This window comes from Euprymna scolopes, chromosome 17 (assembly GCF_053919585.1).
Source record: "Euprymna scolopes isolate OS-2025 chromosome 17, ASM5391958v1, whole genome shotgun sequence".
Classification (NCBI taxonomy): domain Eukaryota; kingdom Metazoa; phylum Mollusca; class Cephalopoda; order Sepiida; family Sepiolidae; genus Euprymna; species Euprymna scolopes.
In genome coordinates this window covers 10,462,039-10,475,127 of record NC_136498.1, presented here as the reverse complement: position 1 = coordinate 10,475,127, position 13,089 = coordinate 10,462,039, and the positions used below count along the sequence as shown (strand labels likewise).

Here is a 13,089-nt window from a genome sequence, read left to right as displayed (position 1 = left end):
TTTTCTGAAATGCGAATATATTGTGTATAAATGACGTATATACTAAATGTTAAGCATGAGTGTCAAAATTTATTGAGATTATCGGACTGACTTCCTCATCTTGGTTGTTATAGTCACAACGTTTCGGCCTTTTTGCCCTCCGGCCTTCATCAGGTGTGTTGTATCGAACTGGGGAACCGTTTGTTAGGAGTCTCGAACCTAACCCTTTATTATTATTACGGGGGTACTGTGTTCGGACTCCAGCTAGTCTCTGGGACATAGTTGCTGATTCTCTGTTTTGAATGTTACTTTTCACTGCCTTCGTTCAGGATTGAACGATTCCCCAGTTCGATACAAAACACCTGATGAAGGCCAGAGAGCAAAACGGCCGAAACGTTGTGACTATAACAACCAAGATGAGGAAGTCAGTCTAACAATCTCAATGAATCAAAACACCTCATCTAAAAAATACAGACAATTACTGTGAGTGTCAAAAATACGTTGTTTTAGCGCCGTTTAATTATATACTCCAAATGTGCACCTCTGTTAAACAGCTTTCGTTTTGGAAAACCTTGGATCGACGAGGAGTTGTTATTAGGAAGTAACAGTGATTTCATCAAGATGCAGCAACCCTTATACTTATAAAGACTTATTGGAATATCTTCCGGGATAATTTGACGATCGTCATATCAGTAGAATATGCTATTCTGAATGAGTTTCACGCTCCAGATCTTTATTTATTTATCTCAAAGAAAATGTCTATCCAAACAATTAATTAATGCCAACAAATAAGTATAAAATTTGAGAGGGTGATCACCCTGCTGTATAAAGGGATTCTCCGGCCACTTACTATTTTTTAGGCTAATCGATATAGGAATGTGAAATGCGATTGTTTCGTGATTAAAATTTTAACAAAACATGAAATAAAATCAGACTAAAGTAATTAATTTAAATATAATCTTTCCTTAACATACAAACACACCCGCGCACGCACGGGAAGCGGTATTAGGAGAAGGAGCTCAGAGTATATTAAGAAGTAGTATAATTTTATTCATCCATTCATCCACCATTCAAGTGGTGTTCTGCTGATTCAAGCATTAACATTTATGACTCTTCATCTCTCTCTCTTTCTCTCTCTCTCTCTTTCTCTCGTTGTTCATCATTCACAAACTCATTTACGCTGTTTGCAGTTTCTTTCTGTCCGAACAGTGACCAGAGAGATCATTATCCATCACAACGAGATACCAAACTATGAACAGAATAATTCCTGATTGTTTCCGTATTACATTAGTCACCTACTGTCCATGACCTTACATTATCGTGATCGGGGGAGGGGCTTAAATGGGTTCTCGACCTTGCTCAGGGGTTTCCCACAGACTAGCAGAAGGAAGGGCGCGCCTATCGATTTGTTTGACAATAGTAGTGTCGCACCACCCTATACACAACCTAGTATTCCCAAATAGCTACCCATTTGGTATTAGCCAGGTTCCTCGGTGCTTAACATTGGTTATCAGGCGGGAACCGATGTTTCAACGTGATTGTGCCATATGTAGTTTAATTACGCACATCAAAAATCTCAAATTATCTAATTAAGAAATATTTAAAAAGGTTTTTCGTGTTGTCATCCGAAAGATATAAACAATATTTTATCTTCTGGATTTATAGCCCTGGAATCACACTGGAGCTGACCAAGATTTGCAGAGTTAGCACAAAAACCTTTTTTAGAGAGAGCCACGCAGTATTAGAATATTCTAGAAACCCCTCGTTCTTTCTTGAAGTTTATGGGCATTTCTCTGAGCTAGTTGTGTTTTTTTCTAATTCTTTTTCTTTCTTTTTCTCCCCTATTGAAAATTTCCATGATAGAATATGTTTCTAAAATAGTCGATAAGTCCTCTTCCTATAAATAGGCAAGGTAAATCAAACCCTTATAACATCACCCTATTATAAATTCTGCATATTTTCATATCAAAGCAGTTCTCAGAGAAGATAAATTGGAAGATAGATAGGACAGATCGAGAGATAAACAGATATGATTATACAGTGATATATATGAACGGATGATTATAATAATCTATCTCAATCTATACATGTCCATATATTTAACATATATGGACATGTATATATTGAGATAGATTGGTATACGCAAACATTAAGATGAATAGGAGTTCAGATACATCGATTTATGAGTGAGAGGGAAAGAAAGGCGTAGAGATTACGTTAGATGAGAATTGACATCGACAGAAAGCTTTAATGGAAGGCACCTCGTGACTGAGTACAACGACATCTTATAGAAAACATTTATATTGTCGCCAGTATATTTGCTACTGGTTCATTAGATCAGAAAGCGGGTTGGATGGAGTGCGTTTCCATGGCTGAGTGGGATATTTTATCGCACGCAATTTATGAACTGTCGTGGTGAATTGGATATCAGCGGTTGTATTCGGATTGGTATAGAGATATCTCCGGGGAAGTAAACCAGCTTTGCACCGAGTTTGCAAAACTTTTGATCTCTTTTTCTAGAAGACCGAAATATACACGTATATACCGAACGCTTCAGTTCTTCATACAATCTACGGTGTTTATGTAGATTTGTGATGAAAATACTAAGTAAAGAAAGTGCAGTAACATTTTTATGGTGTACGTATTAGTCAGGGAACGAAGACGACACATTCCAAAAACCACGCAATTTGATTTCAACCAGAACTTGCTCCCATACTTACGAAACTATTTAAGCGCTGCCTTAAGGAGAAGTGCTTTCCGACCCCCTGGAAGACCTCATCAGTTTGCCCTGTATTTAAGAATTCAGGTGATAAGTCATCTCCCTCTCAATACAGACCAATAAGTCTTCTCTGTGTTATGAGTAAGTTACTGGAATCAATATTAAATAGAGAAATAGTCAACCACCTCAGCAGAAACAACCTTCTTAGTGACACACAATATGGTTTCCGCTCTGCAAGATCTACCGCAGATGTGCTGACGGTTATATCCCACAGGATTAGTGAATCTCTTGACAAAGTTACCTTTAATGCATCTAAAACCAAACTCCTATCCTTACATCATCAACGCTCTGATCCCCAGCTGGCATCAATTGTGATGGATGGCTCTCGTCTGGGTGAGGCCCCGTGTTTTGACAAGCTTCTGGGTTTGACCTTTACTCCTGATCTGAAATGGAACACGTACATCAAGTCTGTTGCCAAGGTCGCAGGAAAGATGGTGGGATCCTTCTACCGCTCCAGAAGATATCTCCCTACTGATGCAATTCTCTATCTATATAAAAGCCAAATACGGCCAAGGATGGAATACTGTTGCCATATCTGGGCAGGAGCTGCCAAAAACAGCCTATCATGCCTTGACAGAGTACAAAATAGACTTCGTGGTTTAGTGGGGGATGCCCTTTTCTCTACCCTGCAACCCCTCTCCCACAGAAGAGACGTTGCGAGCCTATCCTTGTTTTATCGTTATTTTCATGGCAGGTGCTCGTCTGAACTCCAATCCCTGGTCCCCCCTCGCCAAACTTTCACGAAAAACACCCGTCTAGCTGAATCCACTGTGAAAAATTTCCCCCACTCTATATCTGTGCCTAAATCAAAACGCGGATTTCATGAGCAAAGCTTCTTTCTTAGAACTGCACGCCTGTGGAACTCTGTTCCGTCTGCCTGCTTCCCTCCGGACTACAACTTGGATGTCTTCAAGTCTAGTGTTAACAAATTCCTAATGAACCGCCCCCTTAAGTAAACACTTCATAAAATCTCCTCACTAACGTAATGTACTTGCAATAACCCTTATCCCTGAGTGGCTTCCCGGCCTTGATAAGTGGTGATCACTGTGTAAAAAAAAAAAAAAAAAAATTAAGTATTTTTTTTTTATTTTAGAAAGTCAAATATTATGAGTTGTTTGGTGCGGAAGAAACCAGTCGTTATATTTGATTAAATTCAAAATTCATTCCTGGTTACGCCCCCTTCACAACCTCTCTCAAAGCAAGTGCCCAGAAGGATTACTTAAAAATACGTAATTGTTAAAAATCTTCAAAGCTGATTTTCTTAAATAAGAAAAAAATTGATCAATATTTGTGATTTTTGGATTACAATATCTTCATAACGTTATAAGTAGGTACACCATAAAGGTTTTTTTTTTTTTGTTTTGTTTTATAAGTCCGAATCTAAATAAACACCAGATCTATCATTGTGTTTTTTTAAATAATATTACTGCCAGAACACATTTGATGTGTGACCCGATGATCGGAAAAAGGTTACTGAGTAAAAAAAAGAGGATCACGCAATACTATTATAAATATTATTAGCACCTTTATTGAAAATATATATAAAGGTAATAATCGCCTCAATTCTGACCAATTGTTTATTTCAGCATGTCCCAGTCTGATTGTGAAACCACTTTCTTACTTATTTCAATTAAGATAGTACGTTAATGACATTTCATTTGTTTCGGGCTCGACCTAGGATATCTGAAATGTAATAAACCTGAATGGCCGTTTCAATAAAAGATTTATTAACATTAATCGCTCGGTTAAAAAGATGACGTAAGTGTTCCCGTTATATTAGTTGAATTTCATGTGGCTTGTGTAGTTCCCAACCATTTAACCAGTAAAGGACAGCAATCGAACGTATTGGGTTATATATACTTAACATAATTCGTAATACAATTATAAGATCGTTCGACACAAGTGCACTTAAGCAAACCGGAAGCTTTCATATTTGGAAGAGTTATATAAGGGAAAAGAAGAGACATTCGAAAATGTAATTATTGTTTAAATCAATATAGTATCGTAAATCAAAACATTAAAAGAAAATGTAACAAAAAAGATAAAGTTTTTATGAATTGAATCAATAGAAATGTTTATGAACTGAATTAATTTATTTTTTATGAATTGAAAAATGTTTTCTTTTTAATCTAATAAATTAGAATTTTTATGAATTTAATAAATGGGATTTTTGACGAATTGAATAAATTAAAACACTTTAGTATTAAATAAACTAAAATTATTCATGAATCGAATAAATTATTTTTATAAATTGAATAAAATTTATGTAAATTAAATTAATTTTAAATTTTAATTTTTTATGACTTGAATGAATTGAATCAATAAAATTATTTATGAATCTAATAAATTTTACTTTTTATGAATTTAATTAATTTAATTTTTATGAATTGAAATAATGTTTATTAATTTAATAAATTATTTATAATGAATTGAATAAATTGATTTTTGTTATGAATTTAATATTTTTTTCCTGAATTGAATAAATGAACATTTTCATGACCTGAATAAATTGACATTATTTTTATGAATTGTATGAATTATTATTTTGAAATGAATAAAATATTTTTCATGAATTGTAGAAATTAATTTTTGATGAATTGAATAAATTTAAAACATTATGAATTGAATAAATTAATTTCTTTATGAATTGAATAAATTGTTTTTTATTTCATGAATTAGAATATTTTATGAATTAAATGCATAAAATCAAATTTGTGTTGAATAACTAAAATTATTTATAAATAAGAATAATTAAAACATCTTATGAATTGCATAAATTATTTTTATAAATTGAATGATTTTAAAATTAAGTACGTCATATAAAGGTTAATCAGAAGAGTAGTATACATGTAATATTTAAAAATATATAAGCCAGTATGAAATAATTGGGATACTTACGTATTAGCTGCATATATACAACCCTTCTGTATTTTTGTGAAATTTCTCCTTAACCTTTTATTGTTCTCACGGTATAATAAAGTTATGTGTTGTGTGCGTTTTTGTGAGCATAGCGATGTGTAGTGCTAGTGTGTGCAAAAAGCAGATATGTTGTGTTTTTCTAACATCGACTTACTATTTAACTATGTTGCATACGTTCGTGATTTTTGCTTGTAAGTGTGCTCAAGAGTTTGCATATAGGAAGTGTTGTAAGCTGACATAAATTTTGAAATTTACTAACATCTTCCTGTCATATTGACAATAAAGATCCGTCAAGTTATATTAATTTATTCAATATCGTAGAACCGCATATCTGAAACAGATGATCGTTAATTAGCCTGTGATTAAATTTAAGTGTTTCTTATCGGAGAACATGACAATCCGGTGCGGGCATTGCTACTGCTGCTTCTTCATCAACGTAGCAGATGCATTGATAAGAGAACGGAAGGGAAGAAACGATTAATGTTATCGAGCACAGCAAGTCAATAATCTCAGATAATCTCTTGCGACACCGAAGGGACAAATGCAAGTAATGATGTACGCGATTAATCATTTATATTGAATGTGGCCATATCATGCTAAGATAATTCTAATTAATATTGTACTCGACAAATATGTTTTTACCTTATTCACTTTAAGACCTTTTTTAATTACATCTTTACATGTTCTCAGCTTAAGTGTTATTTTCATAATGTTTCAGTCGATGAACCCCCTGACCTTCTTCAGATTTTTATTGTCAAACCAAGGAATATTTCTGTCAAACTCAGAGATTTTATTTTTATTTTTTTTATTACAATTTCCCCTCAAACAAGGCACAGTGACACTTTGACGCAAGGGGCTACTATCGGGAACATAAGTTGCAGGTATGATATGTAGGGAGTTGAGTAGCTAGATGTGTGTTAACATTACCCTTGAACTTCTGTATGTTAATACAATTTGGAAAGCAGGAACCCGGAAAAGAGTTCTAAAATCTTGCAGTTCTGGGGAAGAAAACATTAGAGTAAAAGGTTTTCTTACACCTAGGGATCTCTACTGTGTAGGGATAGGATTTAGCTGCTTGTGGAGTGTGTCGGAGGTATTTACGTTGAGGGGGTACAAAGACTTATAGTTCCTCGAAACATCTACCATTAAAATACTTATAGAACAGGCGGAGGGATGCAATATTTCCCAGATGGGACAGAGATTGAAGCTTAGATGACAGTTTAGGACCTATCAGGTGAACGACACTCTTTTGGGCCCTGTTCAGGAGCGAGACACTTGTAGCATATACACCAGCCCAAATGTGACAAAAATACACCATATATGGGCGAATGGTGGCCTTATTGTCGAACTCGGAAATCTGCATGAGACTTCGAACACGACCCTTTATTTAATCAACGGGGATAGCAAGCTTTCGTTTCTTCAGCCATGACTGGATAGTAGTCCTAAATAATTCACAATTGTATTTCAAGTATGGTCTGCACCGAGGATTGAACCTATAATCTCAAGTACGCGCTTTTTTTTTATTTCCTCAAACTCCACGTGGAGTGTTTATGACATTTTCTTGCTTCACACCTCCTGGCGGGAAAGTTATTAACTTTTCAATTTAGACATACATGCATTGTTGCAAACGCATGCGCATATCCGAAGGGCATTATTCTTTGGCGTTAGGGAGACTTCCTGACACTACCACTCTGTTTAATAATATCATACCGTCTTCTGTTTTGAAGATTTAAATATTAAATTATTTAGATTTCTCAATGTAATTCCACCGACCTGAATGTTAACCGGTTTAGAAATAGGATTGACGCAAAATAAAGTATTGTCTGACAGAAATTGAGCGTGGAATATAAGTTATGCAAATTAGTTGTCTTTTTTGGTACTTATGTAGAATATGCCAATTTTGTCAATGAAAAATGTATTATTTCTATTATTACGAAGATAATTCAATGAAAAGTTAAACAATGAAAACAATATTATTTTGGTGATACAAAAAAATATAATGAATAATTATTGAGAAATTTTACGAACTTTCAGAAAATTAAAATAAAAAAAAACACTCATTGTAAGGTAAGTTTCATGAATAAATATAGTTTCTTAACTAACAAACAACTGGTATTTTTACACGATCTTTGTATTTTTTATTGTTTTTACTGGTTTCATTGGCTCAGCGTTTTGGTGCCTTTTGCTGTTTTTCGTAAACTGTCCGGTACATGTCGAGAATAGCACGGCCCTTATTCTGCATAAGTATCTTTTATTTTGCATTCTTGGTTCACCTTAATGTGTCCTATCATTCAGATCTTTTTGTATCTTTCGTTTGATCATGTTTGCTTCCACTGCAATACTTTTATTTAATTCATTTTTACATTCATACCAGCTCTCTAACGTTACTTCTTTTTTTTTGTTTATTTTCTATTGTCTTTAGTTTTTTACGCCTCTTTTTTTACTAACCTCATCCAACCAGCTTATGATATATATTTATTTTTAAAATTTCATTAATTTGTTTTCATTATTCACTTCATTACTTATATTTTTCTTTCCGACGCATATTTAGTTCATTATATGTTTGGATGGTCAAATCCTGCCTTTGTTTCTTCGTTTATTTTCGCTTTTATTTGTTCCTTCGCTCTACCATTCATTCGACCTGATTCCCTCATGCCGTCTTTTATTCACTGGGTCTTCCTTTTTCTTATTCACCTTCCTTCCCTTTCTTTCTAAAGTTCTTATTTCGGTTTATCTCATTTATACTTCCTTCCTGTAATTTATCCTCCATTCAATCGACTCCTTTTCTTCATTCACAGTTTTTCCCTGTTCCATATTCAGTTTTTTTCCTTCTTTTTTACATCCCTTTCGTCTTTCCATTTTCCTTCCTTCCCCTTTTATTTTATTCATCGTTTATCTTGCTTTCTATCCCCTTCCTTCACCGCTTTCTGTGATTCTTATTCAACTTCCTTACTTTTTTCCTTATTTTACTTTATCCTTTACCCTCTTTCTTCTCTTCCCTCATTGTTTATCTGTTCTTTCTATATACCCTCTTTTTTATTTCTTCCTTTTATATTTTTCTTCATTTTATTCTTCTCTTTTTTGACCCCCCCTCCCCTTTCCTCCATTTATCCATCATTCGATCAGCTTCCAAGTTCCCTTCTTTCACTGATTCTCTCTGTTCCATAATCAGCCTCTCCTACTGTACCTGATTTCATTTCTTCTTTCTTTCTATCTTTCTTTCCTTCCCTCCTTCCTCTGGTTTATTTTTCACTCAACCGGCTTTCTGTCTTTCTTCACTTTTTCCCTTTATTTCTGTACACGTTTCTTCCTTTCTTCTTCCTCCTTCTTTTGATCGTCATTTCTTCCTTATGTTTCCTTCAATATATCTTTCATTCAATTATTTTCTTTTCTTTCACTGTGTCTCTTTTTTCTAATTACTTTTTCCATTTCTCACTTGTTTTCTTTCTTTATTTCCTTACTTCGCTGTTTCTTTTTCTTTTATTCTTCTTTTCATTACTCTACTCCTCGTTCAAAATTGTCCCCTCTTCTCCTTACTGCCACTCTATTTTCCCTATTCATTCTCTTTCTTCATTCCTTCATCATTTTATCACCCCTTCCCTCCACGCTTTTTTCTTAATTCTCTTCTTTAGTCAACATTTTTTCTTTTCCCTTCACAGCTCTATTTCTATTGCGCATGCGTTTTCCTTCCTCTTCATGTTTTCCTTTCTTTCCATCCTTCTTTTAACCTCCAATTTTCCGTTACCTTTCCTCGTTACTTTTTCTTCTTTCCTTCCTTCTTTCAACCTCCCTTCTCCTTTTTACCGCGCCTATCACTGTTTCCTATTCACCCATCCACTTTTTATCTTTGCCACGTTTACTTTCCCCCCAGGTCTTTTCTCCTCCATACTTGCATTACCGCGCAGCATGTCTAGAGCCAATTTCATTTTACAAGAATTAATATTTGCTTTTTCGATTATTTCATTAATTTTTGTTTTGCTTATCTTAGAATCTTATGTAATGCAAGAAACGATATTAATTTTCGTGTCTTATATTTCGTTTTTGAATTTTAAATCTGATATTTACCTCAAAGGGTTCCACGAAACATTTCTTACAATTAATTTCCGAGAGAAATGTTAATGCTTAAGCACAACACGCACGCATAATTCTTTAATTCTATAACATAACTATAATTCTATTTAACATATACGTATGTAAATACTTATAGGCAACTGATCCTCTCCACATGTGTTTTATGGTTCTTAGTCACTTTTGTCATATAGACTCTTAAAATGCAAGGGCATTGTGATATCTCTTGGGAGAAGGCCATCTTTAGTGTTTGTTCAGGAGTGGTTGTATCACGATAAAAACACTGCTTTCTGGTCGGTTACATAACCGGTTTACCAGTGAACTTTTGTCAAGCAGCCTAGTAAGCCCTTTCTTCCCTATTAAATATATACTTTAACTAGCATGATGGAAACCCATAGGATTGAATGCTGGTGATGAAATCGCTTTTAGGCTTGGTTTGTCTTGAAACGAGTCTCTCTCTCTCTCTCTCTCTCTCTCTCTCTCTCTCTCTCTCTCTCTCTCTCTCTCTCTCTTTCTCCCTCCCTCGCTCGCTATTACTATGCCTTTTACGAATTCACATAACCTTACTTTTTTTTACAAGGGATGGGGGGCCATCACTTATCAAGGACCGAAAACCTCTCGAAGTTAATGGTAAATGAGTGTACAGTGATCACTAGGATACTGTAGTAATTTGTATTGGTTGAAATTTAGTAGAATTTTATTAAAGGTACGGCTCAACAAAACGTGTTTACATTGCACTTGAAGGGGAAAATAACACCAGTTTTCAGGTCAAACTTTTCTCATAGTAATTGTCTGTATTTTTGAAATGAGGTGTTTTCATTGATTGAGATTGTCGGACTGACTTCTTCATCTTGGTTGTTATAGTCACAATGTTTCGGCCGTTTTGCCCTCCGGCCTTCATCAGGTGTTTTGTATCGAACTGGGGAACCGTTTGTTATGATTTTCGAACCCAACACTTTATTATTATTATTATTATTATTATTATTATTATTATTATTATTATTACGGGGGTACCGTGTTCGGACTCCAGCTAGGCTATGGGACATAGTTGCTGAATCTCTGTTTTGAATGTTACTTTTCACTGCCTTCGTTCAGGATTGAACTCAGCACCTTTGGGTAACTGTAAACTTTTATACAACGTCTAGGACCACTCGACCATATGTCCCAGAGCCTAGCTGGAGTCCGAACACGGTACCCCCGTAATAATAATGAAGGGTTGGGTTCGAGACTCCTAACAAACGGTTCCCCAATTCGATACAAAACACCTGATGATGACCGGAGGGCAAAACGGCCGAAACGTTGTGACTATAACAATCAAGATGAGGAAGTCAGTCCGACAAGCTCAATCAAACTTTTCTCATGTTCTCTTACGCAAATCTACTCAGATCCTTGCTCTTTGTGCGACTAATCTGAACGCTTCTGTTTGATGGTTATTTGTTTCTTGTACGCTTAGACTATCACGCAGTTGCATGCTATTGTTCTTTTTCTACGCATTTTATTTTTATTATCTTTTTTTCAATTTTTCAGTATATACAACAAAATGAGATAGCGGTCAAAAACGAATACATAACGAAGAACTGTAACCAAAGACAAGATAAGTTACTCTTCTACATACCTTGAGAATGCTTCTGTGGTTTGCAAGTGGAATATGGAAACCTCCGTTCATTTTCGAAAGACAGTGGATACCCAAAGTAAGGGTAACTAAGCGTGTAATTATGACGCAAGGGATGCTCAATTTCAACCACACCTTTCTTGAATTGGCATTGTTTGAATCCAATGTCAAAGGGAAATCCAGGACGACTAAAAACAATGCGGAGATAAGCGGAGAGCACATAAAACACCTGGAATTCCGAAATGGTCACAAATTTTAGTATTGATCAGGTTCAAAGTTGCTTTCTATGGTTTAACATATTTTAAAGCGTCTATTTAATTAGAAACAAGTATTGTTTAGTTAGTAAGTTTGAATGAGGGCGAGATGGCCATCATCTTAGAAGTTGTGAACATCGATTAAATCATGTAAATAAAACGAAACAATGATAGAAATTAACCTAATAGATGCATCACTGGGCTGATTTATATCCGTATTGCGTTTATTTTTCGAGTTTTGAGCCATTAGCGAAACTCAAATGACGACATATCTTTATTGGCAACCTTGTTGTACGTTTAATTTACCTGCACGGCACTACTTGTTTTCCGAACCGAATAAATTCTTTAAAATACGTTTAAGCACTAAAACACATCAAGCTCGGTAGAAGACTAACTGATTTTGCCTTTGGTAATATATATATATATATATATATATATATATATATATATATATATATGATGTAACGGATATAAGTGCTGGTGGGAAAGTCAATGAGGATTAAAAAACCGAGGAGACAAAGCATAACCTAGAGCGCCACTGGATACGTGCGAAGAGACTAGGACTTAAGGGGGTTTATTGCCACCCAAATTTCAAGAAAGATAAATGATCGGTAGCAACGAGAAATCAATGGTAAACGGTTATTGCGATAACGAAAATGGTATCGAAAGTCAGACGTGAGGACTGGAAATCTGTGGAGACTTGCTGTCATTCAGACTCCAAACAACGTAACAGTTTGTTCTGAAAGAGCTATCTTTAACCTGTGTAAAAACTCCAAGTGAGTGAATAACAAGATTATGGTCAACGTTTTCTGTAGACTCTCTGATGAAATCTTAGTAGAAGCGATACTAAAAATATAAGCACAGATTAATTACGATCGCTACGGGACCATAGTTCACGTAAATAGGAAAGGCTACGTCCGTCAATGAAATAAAATATTCAATTTAGAATTTTGTACAGAATCGAAAATATTGAGAGAACATTTACGTTTTAACATTAGTGATTATTAACTGAACGCCTGGCGTTGCCCGGTCGTAAAATACGCTTAAACATGATATTTTAATTTGTCAATATATATATTACTAGCGGGGGTACCCGGCGTTGCCCGAGTGTTTGTTTCCGGGACGGGGGGGGAGTTTTAAAAAATGTTATGGTAGGTAAGTAGGAAGGATCAAACCCGGAGTCATGAGTAAAAGTAGGAAAATAAAGTGTGAAAAAAAAAAAACATCTGCAACGTTAACAGTTCGGCCACCAAGAAAAGTCCATTCCAGTTGTTTAGGAAAAAAAAATTTAGGAAAAAAAAAAAAACGACTACGGTAGGTCGGCGCGAACGTGAAAATATAATGTGAATTGTCCAGCACGCTAACCACTACGCCACAGAGCACTGCAGCTTAATTTAGCGATTTTAAATAACTTCACATGAAAGAACTACGAAACCGGTGTTCTCTTCTCAACTGTTCCTTGTGAACGATCCCCAAAC

The 13,089-nt window shown here is 35.1% G+C and overlaps 1 protein-coding gene across 1 annotated transcript in view; it reads right to left on the bottom strand.

Moving 5' to 3' along the window:
- Positions 1-13,089, bottom strand: part of LOC145296659 (gamma-aminobutyric acid receptor alpha-like) — a 774,217-nt gene that overhangs the window by 579,987 nt on the left and 181,141 nt on the right. The gene's annotated exons all lie outside the window — the stretch shown is intronic.